This window comes from Watersipora subatra, chromosome 10 (assembly GCF_963576615.1).
Source record: "Watersipora subatra chromosome 10, tzWatSuba1.1, whole genome shotgun sequence".
NCBI classification, from domain to species: domain Eukaryota; kingdom Metazoa; phylum Bryozoa; class Gymnolaemata; order Cheilostomatida; family Watersiporidae; genus Watersipora; species Watersipora subatra.
In genome coordinates, this window is record NC_088717.1 from 11,606,066 (window position 1) to 11,628,260 (window position 22,195).

Genomic DNA, 22,195 nt, shown 5'->3' on the forward strand with positions numbered 1-22,195 from the left:
ATTAGGAGGCGTCCAGGGAGCCTCCTAATTCTAGCAGTGTTTATAGTGCTTAACAACCCTATAGAAGTATTTAAACATGATTCCCATAATCGCCTTATATATCTATATTCATATATATGGAAAAGAGGAGACAACTCCAACAAAAATGTGTAATTTTCTATCAATAAATTATAAACCCTAGGAGGCTCTTATATATGGAACTAGGAGGCATATATCAATTTTAAAACATTCTTACTTTTAACTGTTTTGGTATCGTTTCAGTTAATAGCACAATCTATTTAAAAACATATTGCAATAAGTTTATGACTAAGCATCAGCAAATACAAAGAATTAGCAGATATGTCGGATACAGTCAGTTTTGCTAATATTCATGATAGCTTTATTAGATTTGAGAAATAAAGTTGTATATTAACAAACTACAATACATTACAATTTATTTGCTGACCCTCTTTATAGTTTTCAAGACTGCCATTTAAGCACTCCCTTTTTTTGCAAGGTTTCTCATTGATCTGCTCTTTTTTGTGAAAATTCACAATAATTGCACATTATGGTTTCAACTGATGTTTAAGCATGGCTGTAGTAAAAGTTTAAATAAGTCTATAATCAGTACAATTCATATTTTCGATGCCGTTGCAACCAGCCACAAAATAAATCTTTTTTTGAAACTTTGCATCCAAACGCAATACCTGAGAGATGGTTTTTTAGTCGAAGAATTGATTTTTTAAATTTATTGAAGTAAAGTGGCAAAAGTATAACCACAGTATATAACAGCTAGAGAGATGTGGCTGTTATAATGTTGCTGTGGCTGTTAGGACTATTAGTTCTTCACCCATGTAGTCTACTAGAGCTTGGTAGCAGCAGAATGACTACATGCAAGGGAGCAAGTCACATTCGGTAAGTTGTTCATGCTATTTTAGTCAATTTACAGTTTATTTACTTGAAACATACAGTTGTAGAAAAGCAGTATAAATTTTATTTAATATTGAAATAGGACTAGCGTGAAAAAAGTATGTTTCAATTATTATAATTTTTAAGGAATGTAGCACAGAACACGTTTGATATATTTTTTACATCCGTTTATGTCATCCAACTGCTGATATTGTTCTGCATAGAAAAGTCAAGAAAGGTCAGCATTATATTACCAAAAAGGAAAAAATCAAAACTTTTTGTAAAGTACTAATTTTTGACTTTATTATTGTTACACGAATGTTCAGTTTTGTAACATCAACACAGACACGCCAGCTGAAAATTAGTAGTTATTTTAGTGAATCAGTTAATTCTCCAACTTTAATCTATTTTCAGTTATTATTATTATAATTTTTGATGTTTTTTATAATGATAAGTAACGTTATTAATGTGGTTCTACCAACAGTCAAAACTGTTATTAGAATAACATGATCATAAAGTAATTGTATTATTGTTATCATGAATAGTGAGAGTTTGCGTATTTCAGTTATGATTTTGTAAGTAATAGTAGTACATGCATAGGCATAAGCAAGTAAGTGGGTATATGCAGCCTTTGAATTTTGAAACTTTTAGTATTTAGTTTGAATCTTGTGTAGTAATTAAGAGCTTAGCTGTTTTATAGAGCTTCAGTAGTAGGAGGCAGACATTCAAGTTTGCCAAAAAAAGCCTAACCAGTGAACTAAAATGTGTATTTTGCATTCATTTTGGTTTGTATATCTGTTTATGCTACATGAATTATCTTTTCATTTTTGTAGAAACTTGGTAAGCATTATTGCCAAGATGGCATATTTATCAGATGGCAGAGAGTATTAGACAAAGTTGGATGTTCTTTTCTAGAAAAGGTATGTTGCTAATTACACGTTGGTTTGCATAAAAAATATGTCAAAATAATCAAGGTTTCAGCTACCGAAATTTATAATATTTTTTAACATATACATAATTATAGATTACAAACTATAAAACATTATATCAGTAAGGTTGTATTTTGAAATGTAGTAAAGTTTGACGTTTTGGCAAAGTCACTATGATAAGCAAAACTTTAAATTCACCAACACAAAATATACTGTACAAAGTTTTACTGTGACTAGCAAATGTATACCTGACGTAAGAATGTAACAGCATGCCCAAAAGTAGTTTTTCTTTGTATAGTTGCAAATAATCAATGACGCTTTAGTTATAGATAACTGCTGGATGAGAAGCATTGATGGCCCACACCAAAGACTGATTTGCAGACATCAAATTAAAGGTATGCGATACTGCAATAAGTTGCTGTAAAATAGCACATTATACATGCGAGCCAAAAATTAGTGTAATAATTTGATATAGCCATAGCTTCAGTAAGAAAAGTTGTTAATTTTTACAGGCATTGTATTATTGAAACGCTTACATAAACCATTATGCCACTTTTGTGTTCTATTCATCTATTATTGGCAGATTACATAATATAAATAGCGCAAACCAATCAAAGGAATGTAGCATAGCAAAGAGATTTAGTATTGCTCTTCTTAGTATTTATGAGTCATGGCTGCAATTGCTGAGCAATTGCATAATTATATAAAATGAATAGTTTTCCATGGTTACCCATTACCACTTTTAGTTACTCAGTCAACACTGAGAGTAATTATCAGATTTGAGATATCATGTTTAGAGGCAAGAGATTGACAAATATTTTGTTGGTTTTTACTCTTACCCTACCGTATGCGAATTTATGCTAAATCTATCAGCAACTGCCGTATGCACATTTTTGCGAATTTTCCAACAATTGCGTGGTCACCTAATTTTATTATCCATTAAAAACATAACGGATGATTTTAAAACTTTGATGGTATTGTCAGTGTGGTTCGAATATTTCTCTAATAAATTAGTCTAAGATAACCAAGCAGTTTCAAATTTTTTTTTGAGAATTTCCAAAATAAAAATGGACATTTTTTGTGTAAGTTTTGTTAAGTATCGCGCAAGTCAGAAAACATATAATTACTTACATGTATGTTGATGACACTATAGTCAATTCAAATTCAGATTTTTGTGATTACACAGATAATTAAATTAGCAGCAGTGACTCTGATGATAGTGAAAATAATAGTTTTTTTAAGTGTAAGGGACATTGTAGAGCATCGTTTTAGCTTCGTAGCGATTGTAGCTTCACATAGCTTTAGCAATGCACAAAGTGAAGGTACATTGATTTTTGCATAGCACTATATGTTAACATTTTAGCAAAATAAAATATATTACAAAAAGTTTATAGATAAACTTTGAAGTTGAAACAAAATAGTATACATGCTTCATGTACATATCATGAAGCTAAATTGGCAATTTTCGGTGAAATGGCTGGCGGTAGGCCGGTAGCCTAGTTTGTACATGGGTGGCAGTAAAAGGGTAAAGCTATAAAAGAATTAGAGATACAAGTGTATGTACTTCCTTTTGAATGATTTAGTGAACTTTGATGATTCAAGACAATGAGTTTGGCGAATGATATATACATGTATATATAAGATGCTGCTGAAGTTGCGCAATTCAACTCATGGCTTTTAATTATTACCTCAAAATGTTGAAAACACGCGATAGGAAGGGCCAGAACACTACTAAAACTCATAGTTACTCAAACCTGAAATACAGTAGGTTTTATACAAATTGCTGTACAATAACAAAACTGCAAAACTATTGGTTACAATATAAATAGCAATATATATTATTATTTTTGGCCTTCGGTATCGGGCAGCATGTATGCAGTTTGTTTGCTGATGTTAACAAAAGTTTTACTAATAAGCTACATAATTTGCTCAATTATTTGTGTCAACTTTAAAATTTAAAACAAATGTAGTGTTAGCACTTTTAGAATATACTACAAACAACGCAGAGGAACTTTTTGTGGCATATGACTTGAATTTAAAAGTTCTCTGAAAATGCAACTTGTATTTGGCCATTTTAATACTTTAAAATGTCAAAGGGAGCTCATAATGAAAGCAACTTTAATATAATTTCAAGATGCTCAAAGCGGTACAGATGTTATGTTGACAAACATTAAAAGGTCACTCTGTACTATGGCTAGTAAGTATTTACATGTATTTAGATTTTGCATTGATGCTTTCAATTAGGTAGTGTAGGAATTCTATTTACATTAGCAAAATTACCAGCATGTGCAATACCCAGCTTTGTTTCCTATCCATCCCAAACATTTTGCCAATGCTTATAATAATTCATTGTTCTTTTCAAATCTCATTTCTGAACCAAAGGTAGTTTTAGCAGTATAAGAACATATACTTTTCTTCCTATGGGTCTACTCACTTTTCTGTAGCAGCAAAGGCCATTGTTTTTAAAAGGTCTGTAAGAATTGTATTACTTATTTTGACTTCCATTGGTGCTCGTAGCAAATATAATTTCAGTACAATTTGCATCAATAAAGTTATTATTACTTGTTTGTAAAGTATTTGGAGCAAAACAATATTTTATGTGCACAGCAAACATTTTTGCTGCAAGCTTACCAAAACAAAATAAAACGTTTATTTTTATGTTACATTTTAATTAAACATCATGTTCTATTCAGTTATTGCTGTCAGTACTATGCAGTTATTGCTGTCAATGTTCTTTGTGCATTCTTGGCACACTTTTATGTTAAACTTCCAATGCATTAAACACTTTAGAAATAAAGTGTCCAAACAAGGATGCATAACATGAGATTTGTCACTGGCTTGTTTTGACCTATATCTAGCACTCTTTAGCCAAAGGTGTCTAGCTTTACTAAAATATTTGGTAGTGAAATTGTACATAAATTCATTGCCTGCATACACATCAATCATGATGCCTATGCTCTTATTATGTGTGTTCTACTATTGCCTGCTTAGCTAATTCACTTTCTACTTCTCAATAGCCTCAGCCTCCGAATGAAAGCTATTGTTGTTATTCCTATTCTTTGTAACTTTATAATGAAGGAGGTTGTGGTTGGGCAGCTCATTTGCTTTTCACTCTATTAGAAATATTGCAGCACAAGTATAACTGCAGTAATAAATCTTCACAGAATTGCATAATGTGGTCTTATTCTCCAAGGTCTTCTCACTAGCAGAAATGACCTATGTACTTATGCAATTGTGGTTTGTGCTTAAAGTGACTCATTCTCCTAATGTGGCATGGCTTGCTATCTTCTTGCATGCTAGTCAATTGATTAAATAGATTGTAAGAAACAAGCCAACCTCTCATTCCTACACAACCTAAAGACTTATCACATAAGTTCAACCTTCTAGCGAGATTGTAGCCGCTAAACATTTTGCTTTTTTCACGCGTCTAGCCATTTAGGGTTTTGCAGCAGCAGAAGAACAGACTAATCATGTCACAATTGGTATATTTGTTTGTCACAATTGTTTTATATTACTTTTGCCAAATTGTCATTGAATTAATTGTACCATATTATGGTGAAAAGGCATCATGAAAAAGTATTTTACTTCGCCTCAATACCAATGCGAAAGGTTAGACCGGTAGTGGCCATTTTTGACCTTTAGGGCGAGCCACTTTAAATACTATATCTAAGCAACTTACTCATGTCATCAAATTGCGACGGCAAACAACAATGCATAGGTTTTCGCAGCTAATTTGGATTTGGATTTTACTGCCTTAATTGCAAGATCGTAATATTGTCAAGTTAAAAAGGTCAAGAAACCCCAACTTTATAATGCTAAAAGAATGAAATTATTACTAATTTTCATAAAATGATAACTTTGTAATTATACACAAGGGTAGCTTTGTGAGATTAACCGACACACATTAAAATAGTTATGGTAACATATAGCACAGTAGCCAGCAATTGATGAATATCTGTGACTCTGTCGATGCTCCTAACTTTTGTAACTTTTTAAAAAGCATTAAAATAATTATGGATGCTTTTTATTCTGATTAGTAGTGTTAGCTGATTGATAGCACCAAACAGGCAGAATTATTAGTAGCCTATACTATACTGCCCTGAGCAAGCAAAACGCTGTATCTTGATATTTGTAAATTGTTCAGCACAAGCACAAACGCGTTTTGGTCAAGCCTGGCATCAGTATTAGCAGTATTTTAGTTGTTTTTTTTATTTATTATGGTGAGATATCCAAAAATCTTTACTGAATTTTTTTTTCGTGAAACTTTAAAATCAAAGGAGTTATTTCACTTAGGGCATTTTGTTTGCTTAAATTGACAATTTACTAAGCTGGCACTAGGCAACCAAAACGCCTTATCACTGCAGATAGGGCCTTTTGATTGCTTAATTGGACTTGTTTCTCATTGTTAGTTTGCCACAAGACCATTTGTCATGACTGGATTATCAAAGGATTACAAGTTTAAATTCTGATATTAACCCGCAATTAGTCAACAAAATGATATATGTTGCAATTCCTATTACTCATCCAGTCAACACATGGATTAAAACCCTGTAATAGCCATATTTAGCTCAAAAGTTAAGAGATGATCAAAGATCTAGGTATCCTTCAAACCAGATGTCATGAAATGAAAGGAATAAGTAAAATAGTAGTTTAAAAAAGATCAAACGCTTTTATTAAAAATAATTTAAAGCAAACAACTGAGTGCAATAATGTCAGTATTTTAAAAAAGCAAAACCTTCCAATGGACATGTAATTAAAACAAATTTTTCATCAAATCTCTGAGTCGGATCTTTAAATCGAGACTTTTGTCACTTAGATATCGTCTTGTCATAATAAATATATTATGATAAAAAATATAGCAGTAAGATTGAGCACTTAGAAGTGCACTAGCTTGTATGAGCTGCCTTGAAACAACCAAATATATATGCTTCAGTTTCGCTTCCCTTTGTTTATATACTCTTTGATTACATAATGCTGCTCATAATGTCCAACTTTGTGTATGTTCAGGCCAATCAAAACGCTGTATCTGCAGATAGCGCTTTGATTGCCACTTTATGTGTGGTAAATGTGGATAGGGCGTTTTGCACATTGCGAAAAGTGCTATTTTTGGTGGTCTCAGATATATGAAATTTCGAGACATGTTAGATCTCAACCTAAATTACATATAAGCACAAAAAAGTGAATTTTGAAAAACTTTTCAGATAGGGAGTTTTGCTTGCTTAGGGCAGTATAAAGTTATGATAATGTATTATTTTCATTGTAATTAACAAGTTGATGCATTTTAGTCGTAATTTGATACGGATTTAAACTAGAGGCTGAGTCATAAGTAAGTGACTGGAGTAAATGAAATCCTTTAAATTGTTGAAGCTTTGAAACCTATGTTTCAATTTTGTAGAAGAATATCGCATGAGATAAAATATTACTGCTTCATAGAATTTTAGTAATGGGAGGTAGGGACACGGGTTTGCTGAAAAACCTAAAAACAACAGGCATCTTTTGCATCACTTTTTAATCTGCATAACATCTGTTTGGGCTATTAAAATTGTTTTGCTTATTTTGGTAGAAACCTGGTCACCGCATCCAAGCACTATATCCACCAGATGGAAAATGGTACGAAGCACAGCTGGACGCTTTCTTGAAGGGGGTATGTTGCTGATTAACGGTTAGTTTCCACAAGAGCGTGCCACATTAATTAAAGTTTTATTTCAAAAAATTTATAAGAAATAATATTACTATAAAATCTATGTTTGAATGCCATGGCACTGCATTTTTTAACCCTTCCAATTATAGTGGCAAAAATTGTCGATTGTGCTTCATAATATATGTTCAATCTTTATTAGCTTCAACTCTATCTAAAACCTTTTTGTTATAGATTTTATTTTTCCAACACGTTAAAAAATAGTACTATTCAAAAAACTTAATGCATTCCTACTTTGTGCATTGCTAATGCTATGTGAAGCTACGATCCCTTCGAATCTCAAAAAACAATGCTCTACCATGTTCCTTACTCTTACAAAAACTATTACTTTGACCACCATTGGAGTCACTATTGGAGCTGCTACTTTAATTATATGTGTAATCACTAAAATCTTAATCCGTCAGTCATCAACAATCATCAATAATGTTATCAACATAAGTAATCATCTGTTTTCAATTCTGGATGTACTTGCGAAAGCTATAATAGCACTAAATATTTCGAAAATCAGAAAGAACAAATGTTTCTTTTTATGTTGAAAAGTCCTAAACAAAAATTTAAAATTGCTTCGTGAGTTTAGGGTAATTTTACAGGGAAACTTTTGGACAACACTGTCAATACCATAAAAAGTCTTAAAGACTGTTAGTTATGTTGTCAACGAATAATAAAATTAAGTTACTACGCAATTGCCAGGAAATTCGCAACATGCACATATGCCTGTCGTCCATTGATTTCGCCTAAATGCGCATGCAGCGGTGAAAGGGTTAATAAAATATTATGTAATCTCTAATTGAATCCCCATTCATTTAAACACCCCTCTACTAGACCTGTACTATAATAGATGACGGTTAAAGATAGAACGCCGCCGTTCAAGTGAACGTTACTTCTTTTGAAAAAAAACACATAAAAAACTATATAACACACAAACTAAGCTGTGATTCAGTGATAATATATACACTGGGCGTTGAGCTTGCAAAATGCCATCGTTAACTGCTTATTCTAATGCTGTAGCATGTGCAAGAGATTTTAGCCTCAAATAGTAGTACAGATTTCATCATATTTGCTAAACCGTTTTTTCATATATGCCGAACTATCAAGGCCGCTTAAGCAATAAAATTATTATCAGCCTGATAGAGTTATTAATTATTTCCACGGTGCTGCTTTCAAAGCTTTAACGAAAACACTGTAAAGCTTAGAAGTTAGAAAACTCACTTCAATATGCATTGACAAAAGTATTAATTGCTATTGTTGTAACTGAGTCATTGTTAGTAAAAATTTGTCAACATTTTTCTATCCATCCTGTCCAAAATCGGATCCAAAGATCAAAGAATGTTGAAGTCGCAGTCAGCTGGATGTGGTTGTCAATTAAAGGGTGACACTCTAGTTTTCAACACTTCTAGAATAGCACTCGAATGAACATGACCTTCAAATTAAGATTCTACCTTATGTCAATTTAGCTGTATTTCAGAATGTTATAATATTGGAGTTTTAGGTCAAGGTTAAAATAGCAAGCATAACTTTGCAAATATTGACGCAACAAGATTTTAGTTTTAAATAAGGCTCTGCTTTCATATATTTGCAAATCACTAATGCATGAATTTAAAAAAAGAACCCAAGGGTATATTTCTCTTTGTGTAGTAGCATCTAATCAAAAATGCATTGATTTTAAATAAGTGCAGAGTGACATACATGGATTATCAACACCGAAGAGTGATTTTCAGACATCAGATTAAATGTGGGTGATGCTATGATAAGTGGCTTTAAACTAACACAATGTACTAGGGAACCAAGCGTGATTATTTTGCTGTAGCTCAAATGCAGTAGAAAAAATAAAGGTGTCTAACTTTTCAAGTATTTCAGTCAAATTCGTTGCCTACATAAATGCTGACACTAGTCTTTGTGTTCTGCTGCTGTCAGGTTACAAAACATAGCTCTCCTAGTCAGAGGCATTTAGGTATCTAGAGCAATCTAGGCATTAGTGGTTTCAATGAACACCTGAACAATGGTGTTTAACCACATTGCTTGACCCCATAGGTCAAGTATTAGCCTAATTAATGACTCAATAAATAGCTACCCAGTCAGGTCACACTAAGCTTAGCAGCAATCGTTCTGAACACTGGCCATTGAGACTGCTCAATAAATGTTAATCCTGATCATTTCTCTAATAATTTGAAGCAAATAGAAATCCAAACTGCTCTATCGCATGCATGCAAGTGGCACACCATTTAGTTTCATAATTAGCTACTAAAGTAGTATATATAAGTGGTCATCAAAGTACCTTCTACAGTATATGTGTGTTTTGAATAACAATACATTGGTTAAGTATTATATTACTAAATGAGAAATGACACTAACGAGCATTAATGTCCTTATTGTTCATTTGTATCTTAGAAACCATCAGTTCTGTTTTGACTTGCAGCATGTAAACCAGCTTATTTAACTTTTGAATGGAGCTGAGCAATGATATGTGATTCATCAAAGCCATAGCTTATCAGATTTTTATAAATGATAATTCACATTATTTACTATTTCAGTCAGCAGAAAACAGTAAAGTGCAGAGGAAATAGCAGAATTTGACAAGTACTGGACTGAAAAATCAGGCAAACTGCCAACAAGATCAGTGTTGGATGCTAAACACTCAACGCTGCCTAACAGAAGTGTTAAAGTGATTCGGGCTCGAGCCAACACCTTGCTAAAGAAGGCTGCGAGAAAAAATGCCAGCTGAATTTTTTATGCTGTTGAACCTTCTTATTATCATTGCGTTGTATTTGTCAATAAATGTGCTCTTTTTGAAGACTAAAAGAGACCAACTCCGCAGTAATGCACTTGTATAGTTATTTTGTATCAAGCAGTCTTAGCTATTATTTTATGTACAGAAAATGTGCATAAAACAATGACTATGATAGATAATACAATACCGACAATAGATATTATCTGTTGTACTGCACTGTACACTATGATGTATTATTCAAGAAACAAGCTCTAAGATAAGTTATAATAATTCTTTTAAAGAAAAACTAAATATAAGGAAATATGCCGCAGCAGCCAGTCTACTGACAACTTACTGTCAAACCGACAAGCCCAAAAAATTACTTAGAACGCTGTGCTTGACTAAAAACAATCAGAAATTCACTACACAATGAGAAATATATCTTTTTGGGTCATTTTCCAAATTTAAGTGAATGTGTCTGAGTAGAATGTTCTATCAATTTCTTGACAGTTCAGGGCATTATTATTACTGGTAAAATGTGAATAATAGCACTCAGTATTACTATTGATCAATAAAACCACCCAAAGTCAAGAGATCTAAAGTTAGAAAAAATTTGGTACTGTGCTGGGTCCAGCCCGACTGATCATTGCTAACAATAAATTGCAGTAAGAAAGAAGTTTTGAAAGGCGAAAATGCCCTCAAGATAGAATGTTATTGTATTTTTATTGGCTCTCTATGTGACATTAAGTTTTTCCCTGGGTTCTACATAGGCACAATGGGCTTGTTTGGAATCTACCCAATTTATGGTGCTGTGGTATTGCCCAGGTTTTGCAACCTGACACTCCATTCCCGAGTGGGGAAATGTTTTTACTTAACGTTCTAAGAGTGGCTTAAGATGAATAGAAAGACATTGCTGTTATTGTATGTTAGATTGAGTAACTAAGTATGTTGTGCAAGTAATTCATATTATTACTGTAGATAATATGCACAGCAAGCAAAAATGTGTGTGTTTCATTTTAGCAATCACAGTAACTGAGTTGCGTCCATGCATTGTTACCAACTAATTTTTTTTAAGTTTTTGTATGCAGTGCAGCAGCGATATGTGACTGAATAAGAAACTATAACATAGACCATATTTACAAATATTGAGTTACATTATTCGTTTATATTAGTGAGCAGAAAGTTATGCAGCCTAAAAGAAAATTGAGAGTTCAAAAAGCCATGATCGGAAGATTGAGGCAAACTACCAAAAATGCCAGAGCTGTATACTGTTAAAAGAAATTGGTGTTTGAAAATTATAATGATGACTTATGCCCGAGCCCACAACTTACTCAAGAAGCTGCAAAATTAAACTGGCAGCAGGGTCTTCTTGTTGGTGAGGCTTTTGTAATATTGCATTAAACTTGACGTCTGAATAAATTTACTCCGTTTGGTGACTAAGCAATGACCATTCTATGGTACTTGACTAGTTGAATTTTTTAGTATCAAGCATGGTGGCTGTTGTTGTTTTAAATACAAATTTATTGATTCCTACGTTAAAGTTTAACATACTATACATTATGTAGGTTCTAACAACAATTATTGTTGTTTTATACAGATTGTTGTTTTATTGTACAGATTATAGCAGACTCTTAGTTGATCTATAAGTGATAGCAACATCCCAAATTATATGTAAGCCATGGCACCTCTGCATTGATATGTAAGTTATAGCAACCTCCTAAATGATACGTATATAAATAACAGCAGCTTCCTAATTACTATATAATTCATTGCAGCCTCCTAACTGATATATAAATAGTAGCTACCAACTATATAAAATTCAAATTATAGTAAACTCTTTTGTGATCTATAAGTCATAGCAACATACTAAATTCTATGTAACTCATAGCAACCACTGCAATGATATGTAAGTTATAGCAACCTCCTAAATGATATATAAATAGCAGCAGCCACCTAGTTAATATATAATTCATAGCAGTCTCCTAACTGATATATAAATAGTACTGTAGCTACCAACTATATGAAATTCAAATTATAGCAAACTCTCAGGCGATCTATAAATGATAGCAGCATCCTAAATTGTATGCAACCCATAGCAGCCTCTGCAATGATATGTAAGTTATAGAAACCTCTTAAATGATATATAAATAGCAGCAGCCTCCTAATTAATATATAATTCATTGCAGCCTCCTGATATATAAATAGTAGCTACCAATTATATGAAATTCAAATTATAGTAAACTCTTATGTGATCTATAAGTCATAGCAGCATCCTAAATTCTATGTAACTCATAGCAACCTCTGCAATGATATGTAAGTTATCACAACCTCCTAAATGATGTAAAAATAGCAGCAGCCTCCTAATTTATATATAATTCATTGCTGCCTACTAAATGATATATAGATAATATCTATCAACTATGGAAAATTCAAATTATAGCAAGGTCTTAGGTGATCTATAAGTGATAGCAACATCCTAAATTCTATGTAACTCATAGCAACCTCTGCAATGATATGTAAGATATAGCAACCTCCTAAATGATATATAAATATCAGCAGCCTCCTAATTAATATATAATTCATAGCAGCCTCTTAACTGATATATAAATAGTACTGTAGCTACCAACTATATGAAATTCAAATTATAGCAGACTCTTAGTTGATCTATAAGTGATAGCAACATCCCAAATTATGTGTAACACATGGCACCTCTGCAATGATATGTGAGTTATAGCAACCTCCTAAATGATATACAAATAGCACCAGCTTTCTAAGTAATATATAATTCATTGCAGCCTCCTAACTGATATATAAATAGTAGCTACCAACTATATGAAATTCAAATTGTAGTAAACTCTTATGTGATCTATAAGTCATAGCAACATCCTAAATTCTATGTAACTCATAGCAACCTCTGCAATGATATGTAAGATATAGCAACCTCCTAAATGATATATAAATATCAGCAGCCTCCTAATTAATATATAATACATAGCAGCCTCCTAACTAATATATAAATAATAGCTATCAACTATGGAAAATTCAAATTATAGCAAGGTCTTAGGTGATCTATAAGTGACAGCATCATCCTAAATCATATGTAACTCATACCAGCCTCTGCAATGATATGTAAGTTATAGCAACCTCCTAAATGATATATAAATAGCAGCAGCCTCCTAATTAATATATAATTCATAGCAGCCTACTAATTGATATATAAATAACTGCTATCAACTATGAAAAATTCAAATTATAGCAAGGTCTTAGGTGATCTATAAGTGATAGCATCATCCTAAATTATATGTAACTTATAGCAGCCTCTGCAATGATATGTAAGTTATAGCAACCTCCTAAATGATATATAAATATCAGCAGCCTCCTAATTAATATATAATCCATAGCAGCCTCCTAACTGATATATAAATAATAGCTATCAACTATGGAAAATTCAAATTATAGCAAGGTCTTAGGTGATCTATAAGTGATAGCAACATCCTAAATTATATGTAACTCATAGCAGCCTCTGCAATGATATGTAAGTTATAGCAACCTCCTAAATGATATATAATTATCAGCTGCCTCCTAATTAATATATAATCCATAGCAGCCTCCTAACTGATATATAGATAATAGCTACCAACTATGTGAAATTCAAATTATATCAATTTCTCAAATGATCTATAAGTTATAGCAACATACTTTATTATATGTAAATCAGAGCAGCTTCTAAAAGAAACAAGTTATAGCAAACTCCTAAATGATATAAGTTACGACATCTTACTAAAGGGTATGTAAGCTATGCCATGCTATGTAATGTTTCCATTGTAACTATTACATAAGTTACAATGGTAACATTCTAATTTATGTGTAATTTGTAGCAATCTGCTAACTGGTAATCATTATTTTTGCTTACTCATTGAGGTATGAATTATTTTACCTTCAAATTGATATGTAATTTACAACAACCATCTAGACATTCTCCAAGTTTTGACAGTTTTTCTAGTATGCATATATACAAAGTATGATAAGGCGATGAATATATATTGTATGATACCATATTCTCCTAAAATTTCCATAAAAATATATAATAATTAGGAGGTGAATAAATATATATATATCTACAATGTAGATAAATTAGACCATATAGGAGGCTTACCCATATATATTTGCGTTAACTCCTAATCCCTTATGTTCCGCAACCTCCTAACTGGTATATATTTATTCAACTCCTAACTCGGAAATATGGGTATATATATATATATATATATATATAGTCAAATTAGATTGAATAGGAGGCCACTTTGGAAAATATATCCACGATATAGGGCTTTTGGATAATAGGAGGCTTCTGATAGGAGGCTTCGCTAGAAACATGCTTAAACAACTCTACTCGTCATGCTGATCGCATACGTATCTATTTTGCATTTTGCATAAATTTTGCCGGAGAGTTCAACATTTTGGAAAATTTTGCAGGTTAGGAGGCTCTGTAGTTTGAAATGGAGGACCTCCCATTAGCGTAAAATTTGAAGATTTTTATACACAATTCTGAGTTGTCTTCTCTTTTGCAAGAGAAGTTATCTTCTCATTAAATTCAGGGCCTCCTATTATGTTTTTATATCTTGAATTAGATAGTCCTAGTTCCAAGCTCTACTTCTTCTTTTTATATAAATTTAGCTAACTATGATATTTAGTTTGGTTCTTTTTACTTGTAATGAACCTTTATTGCATCATTTAATTTTCTATCAATTGGTTAAAAAGGCAAACTAATCCCTGAAACCCCATTTCAGGGATTTTGCCAACAGAACCTAAGAAAACCGATTTGCAGGCACATCTGTGTGTGCTTTGATCTAAAGTTTATCATACGTATTATTCATAAAATTGAAAACTTATGCTTTCCCTTAATAGCTTGTTAGTGGGCATGCATGGCAAAAACAAGCACTTTGTCCATTTAAAAAAAGTTGTAATAAGTTGCAATAAACGCTAGGATGGTATTGACATCAAGTACTTGGTATTGAAACCATCCTAGTTGTCAAATAGAAAACTTTTAAAACGTATATTAATTAAAACAGTGCATATATTCATGCTGCCAAATATGCCTGGTAGAGTCAGAGACACCCAATTTTTAAAACATAAATGTCAAACATGGGAGATTTGCATACCTGTGGCCACATTTATTACTTATACAATTTGATTTAGTCAATTCATTGCTACTGAGGCAAAACTGGGAAATATAGCATATGTGGGGCCCTTTGGATTATAAAAGGTTTCAGATAAGAGCTTTCGATGAAACCATGCAGTAACATTGAACACACTGTGCAGATTGCATGCATGTATATCTAACTCACATTTATCAACATTGGTCAGCATATTTCTTTAAAAAAAGCCCAAACTTACTCAAAAGGAAAAAAATTGACTCTTTAAGCAACCTCGTCAAGGAGTTGAGTTTACAGAAAAGGAAAGCTCAATATAAGTACGTCAAACAAATTGCTCAAGTGAGTGCAACGGTGACAAATAAAATATTCTTAAAACACAATGAGTTTGTATAAATCTAAAAGTCTTTAGTGCAAATGGAGCAACCTATCAAAAGCAGGCCAAACAGCTGTTACATTACCAAAAGATTAAAAATCAAAGCATTCACAAGAATACCATAAAACATTTATCAACAAAAGTGGACTATTTTATTTCTGTCAAATAAAGCTGTAGAGCTTCAAAACACAGAGCTCTATAATTGTCTTGCAAATTGTGTGACCATCTCCTGGCACCTCGAGTATAATGTGTGAAGTTGTGGTAGCTGTAACTAATGGCTCTGCACAACGTTTAAAATATGATTTTAGCTAAAGATCTTAGAAGCGATTTGCAAGAGAACTTTGCTGATTGTAGACACGCCCAGCTACAGAAAGAACTTTAAGGTTGGATGTCATTCTAGTCACTGGATGCCTTTTTGGAAATTGAACATCAACTTGTTGTTTGAAGGTTAGGCAATCTAGACCACTTTGCCTCCACTAGTAAATATGCTGCTCTACCTGCAAAGAAACCAGTTATTAACCTGTTAGTATAGTTAAAATTAGGAGAATGTTGAACACTACTCATTTTACAGACTTTCCCAAGATATCAAACCAGCTTTAAAACAATACTAACTAAAAAGTGTGCTCCATCATGTTGTTTTAGAACGCTTAGGAGATTGGCCAGAAACTTGAAGAGTAGGCTTTTGCAGCTAGCTATATTGGTGGCTGTACTAAATGTAGGTCACACAGAAAATGCTTTTCTACTGAAACTCTGCATAATTATGTTTGCCCTAAAGAGATTGCAGTTCTCACTATGTTGATGTTATGCCTAAAAAAAAATTAACCTAGTAAGCCTTAAAAAATTCTTGTTTCGATGTTGTTAACACAAGTTAACTCAATAAAAGTAAAAAACAACAAACATTATCATTAATGCTTTCTTTTAAGCTAAAGCTTTTTTGTCAAACTATTAGGTAAGAATGGTATCTTTTAAATATAAAATGTAATGAATAGTTGGGTTAAGAAAAGCTTTATTTTACAAACTAATAATTACAGCGTTACCATTCCTCTTATTTTTAAGCAAAATGCACCAAAATCTACAAAATTTTACACATTCAGCCTGTACTGTGATGAGAACCGTGTCTGTCCATATAAAGCCACCGTTGAATAATGGAAAAATATTGCATCCCGCTGGATTTGAACTTGCAACATTTACCTTGCTAGACTGACACTACAAAAACTATGCTAATTAACCTTGTAATAATTTGCAATATTTTAATGCATAATTATTGCAACTGATAATCTTTTACAGCACTCTACACTGCCAGGGTATTTGTTGGTACAAGCCAAGTTGATTCAAAATCTTGAGCTGAGTAAAATTCCTAACTGTCTACACGGTCAATTTTTTCCATGCACAGATTGACTATGAATTGTATAAAAGTCCCTTTTCATTCAGTTGGCCTTTAACACTGTAAGGTTGGTGTGTATGAATATGCCTTTCACTGCAATGCATACATGTACAAATTAAGCATAGGGTTACTGCCAGGTTACTCTGCAAAGCAGAGTTGTCCTGTCGTGCACTCCAAACAAATCCTAAATATTTAGGATTATACATTAATCATTAATTATATAGACATTATTGAAATTCTTTAAATAGTTTAGAAGTTTCTATTAAAACAGATTTTCAGCTTTTGTTTACACCATTTAGTCTCTGCTTATATGATAAAGCTACTCTTTGCCATTAGCATGTCTGTGCAAATGCGCTCGTTTATAACAGTTCATCTTCGTAGACTATTTGAGATGACCAAAATAAATTCTAGGTCAGCAAAAAATTTAACTCTGATGCTCATATCAACTGATTTGACAATTAAAAAACATTCAGTTTTGAAGGTAGTAAACATGAATTTGGAGATCAAACAGAAGGTGAGGTGAATAAAAGCCACAAGAGACAGGCTGCTACTTGTTGCGGCTAGCTAACAAAGTAAAATCAGTGTCTGTATGACTTGTCATTTATCCATCGTCGGGAAGAGCTTGGGAGCAAGATAGATTTTGATGAGACTAGATATCATGACATTCAGCTTGGTATACAGACGGTCCCCAACCTACGAACGAGTTGCGTTCCGAACAATTGTTTGTACAGTGAATTTGTTCGTAAGTTGCTTCAGTGCTATATTTTGTATTATAACTTATGCTTAAGGCCTACATGTATATAAGTATATTGAAGGTTTATATTAGTATGTTTAAGGTTTGTATAAGTAACCTGTAAATTGGTTTGTACTGAAAAAACTTTTTAATAAAATGGAGAGAATACTGTGGTGGACGCCGGGCCATGACACAGCATTTCTTATTGATCGTATGTGTTGTCCTTTTTTATTATATCGTTGTTTTAATCGTTATGCTAGAACTTATCTTTGTTGTCCTTTATTATGTGTCGTCCTTTTATTATACCGTTGTTTCACTCGTTATGCTATTGTTATATCTGATATCATGTTATAACACTATCATTTATCGTCACTTTTATTGTTGTCATACCAACTCGCTAGCGGTCCTATTTATTCACCTTGTTAGCCGGTGTTCTCACCGTTTGCCGTTAGGACGGAACAGTTGATATTACTGAATATAACGGAGCGCTCTCATTTATTTGAGCAGAGCAGATAGATGTACGCTCCTCGAATAGTGAAATTTCCTTCGCTAATAAAAAAGCTGAATGAAACTACACACACTCTTCTTTTTATTTATTAGTCTAGATCGTGCCAAGTAAAGGTCGGCAAACTCCTTTACAATACATACAGAAAAAATAAAAAAGTTCTTTGCGCACTGGAGATACGTTCACGCACTTATGCCCTGCAACGAACTGGGCAGAGGAAGGTGGATGCTGGGTGATGCTTCTATGTAGCGCCTCTTTCTGCCGCTAATAAGTCGGTAATACCGTCGGTATTATCGATGAATATACGCGCAGACCTGTTCGTATGTACCGTTGTGTGTAACTCGAATGTTCGTAAGTAGGAAACCGTCTGTATTAACACTCCAAAGCTTTCACTGATAGATCCCCTTCAAATATTTCTGATTTCTTGCGAGGCGAATCATTTTACATATTTTTGACAAAAATGACAATCTCTAATGACAAACTAGTTTAACAATGTATTGGTATCTATAATAGCGAACCCTATGCATCTCATCATTGCTCAAGTTTGGCAAGAATGTAAGCGATATTTTTAAGGACAACTATGAAAATTTTGTTAATAATTTTGGGAACTTTCACCAACTTGACGCTTTACCCTATATGGCATTACTTATGTTGGTCAAACAAAAGCTTTACATAAATTATTTACATTGAGAGGAATTTGCGTTATAATAGGTATACATGTACATTATAGCAAAATTTGCTGTACAGCTATTCCAACCAGATAAAAATCTGACCTATGCCCATACTACAAAAAATTCATAATTTGAGTTAAAATACTTGGATTTAAGTTAGAATATGACCTAAAAGTCAATGAAAGGAACTTAAGTTTACTTTTCACATAGGAAACAAATACATTATGCTTATGAAACAATGCAAGTGTTTTGGCCTTAAAGTTTGGCTTATTTATGTATATACTTAAAAACATTACTTTTTATTTTGTGGGTTTTCACTGTCCACAAAAGACCCTGGTCCCCGTTAATCCCGAAAATTGAATGGTGACTGCAAAAAACAGCTATGACAGGCCGAACAGGTATGGAACAAAAGGTACATTTCTCACAAACAGAGATTGTAAATGGTACAAAAATGCAAGTTAAGCAATACGAGTGTCATTCAGAGTTAAAAAAGCTATAGCTTGTTGCATACTATTAGATACATCGTCCAAATACATATTATTGAAATTTTCGGACTAGCACAAAATTTTTCATCTCAATATTTGTAAAATACATCTAAAAAAATATTGTTTTTCACCAAGGTTCATTCTATGTCACTCAATATTTTGGTGTTTTGACACCCTAATTTACCTTCACTAAGTTCCTTTGTCCGCTCTCCTCTGACCAGAAACCTCCCCAAATATGTAAGCTTTTGTAACCTTGAATCGCCAATTCTTTAGATAACTTGTCTAGCACCAGAGTGGGTGCAGAACATGTTATAGCAACACCCTGCAATTAGTAATAACAAAATAGAAATATCACATCTTTTGAATGAATGATTTTCCGATTTAAATTAAACTCTTTTCATAGCTAATCAACTGAAAGCTCATTGCTTGCTGCAAAAAAAGGAAAAAACTGAGCAAGCAAAAGTGCCTCTGATATTTTAGCTTATGACTCTCAATCCCAGCTTTGATATTTGTCACCATTGTGATTTGTAGGCAATAGAAGAACGCGAGTTAAGCAATGTAAAAACTTATTCATATTCTATTAAAAAAAAGGACTTCAAATATTGAAGTGGTATTTCAAAAGCAATTACTCATTTGTAAAATTGATAGTCAGTAGTCTGACCCTGATCTGGATTTGGCTTTTAGATATTATTGCAAAGTAAAGTTTAGAGCTGGTCACCATAGGTTTTAACTGTGAGTTTCAGTTCCTATCCCAGACACTATGCTTACATATAGTCTGTACAAGTGCTATCGTCAGTGGACAGGCAACCAGAATGCAAGAACATGACAACTATAAACATGCAAGGGTGAATAGGAGCTGTATACACAATTAAAATAAAGCAGTTATTTCACAAGGCATAGTCCAATTTGTAAAACGGAATAACTAGTAAATGACATTCAACTAAATTGTTGTTGATGACAGCTCTGCACAAGCTTCAGCTAAACATTCACAGATAATAATTACATAAGAAAATACACAAACTAAAAAGCAATAATACTTAGTCAATACTAAGAATGATTATGAAGTTTAAGAATATTAATCAAAATTACGTACAGTGGCACTCGCATACCGTTGTTGCTTGAAAGGTATGTTTCCAAAAGAAAATCTTGTCATTTTTCTAAAAGATTACTAATGCTTAAAGGTTGACTTGCAACAAAATTCACGCTACAGTTATTTGGTATCAAAAGATTCACCATGTCTTACTCTGTTGTGTTGCATGTGCAATATATGTAGAAATGTGATAACATGCTCTTAAAAGCTCAAAAGCGAAAAGTTAATCGCCGCCATCACGAAATTGCCGAAGATTAGAATCCCGTTCCAAACATGGGTCAAATGGAACGTAGCTCAACAAGATGGCTTCTGTTTACACTTTCATGCAACCTCATTCATTCAAATATTTTCACAATTACACTTCACGCATTCAATGAAACGATGTCTATTGTCCTCAAGCATCTGTTTCCTCATCACTGTATTGATGTCACTTTGAGCACTGATATCTCAAAACCTACCGTAAAAAATGGTTTAATTTTTAACCTTAGCTCGAAGGAATGCATATCATCATCTGATAAGCATGACAAGCCTGTTGGTCACCTGTGATAGTCAAAAAATGCTGCGGAAATTATGCGCGCTGTTTGGCAGGAAGCATGGGTCACATGATCAGATTGCGACTAGACGATTAGATCAACCCAAAACAAAATTGTAAACTAGCGAGCATCTATATTTGGTAAGAGCTCTTTGGCGAAACCCAAAGTTTATGTCATAAATTAGTGCTACAAGAAGTTTTATATTGAGCCTTTTACGGAACTTACAATTCATGTGAGAAGATCACGTGTCAAAACAATAACCAAATCATTTTACTATGTCAGAGAAATGAATTGATTCCAATCTACGGCGGTTTCGGGATCGCGGAGATTAACTGTTTCTTTTTTAGCTTTTAAGAGCTTGTAATCACAGTTCTCCATATTTTGCACCCACAACACAGCAGAGTAAGCCATGGTGAATCTTTTGATACCAAATAACCGTAATGAAATTTTGTTGCAAGTCAACCTTCAACAAGCAAAATGATAACAAGCTCCAGTACCATGCATTGACAACTTGGGCAGCTAAGTCGTACATGCAAATCAGATGAGTATTTTACGGTATTTTGGAAAGGCCAATAATTAACCAATATTTGAGTTTTCATCAAATTAAAGTACATTTAATGGGCCATTTTAGCAGCGCAAAGAAAGCACATTTCTGATGACCATTTGCACCAATTTAGGGCAGGTAGTAGGAGTGAAACAAATTGGTTCGACTTATTTTAGTCAAAAATGGATACAAGTATTAGCCAAATGAAAGTTTGTTACGGAAAGTTCTATCATAAGAACATAATTTGAAATAAATTCTATAATAAACCTCTTGCAGTTGCTTCATTTTGTCCTGCAAACACATTAAAATCTGTAATAGAAAACAAGACACCTATACAAAATCAAAACTGGTAGTTAATTTCTGTTAGTGATGACATATTTTTTATTGTAGTTCTACAATAGTACTATAAGTTCCAAACAGTGCATTAACTATTAATATGTGTCATGATCACAGAATTCATGGTAAGTCGGGATTACAAGATTTAGCAAACAAAATTTTGATT

The 22,195-nt window shown here is 33.0% G+C and overlaps 1 protein-coding gene and 1 long non-coding RNA gene across 2 annotated transcripts in view; one reads left to right on the forward strand and one right to left on the reverse strand.

Moving 5' to 3' along the window:
• Positions 1 to 22,195, reverse strand: part of LOC137406780 (potassium voltage-gated channel unc-103-like) — a 147,569-nt gene that overhangs the window by 31,003 nt on the left and 94,371 nt on the right. The window lies entirely within an intron of this gene.
• On the forward strand, positions 2,160 to 10,161 carry LOC137405557 (uncharacterized). The gene is made up of 3 exons (XR_010979777.1): positions 2,160 to 2,212; positions 7,381 to 7,461; positions 10,047 to 10,161. It is a non-coding gene; the product is annotated as an uncharacterized lncRNA (long non-coding RNA).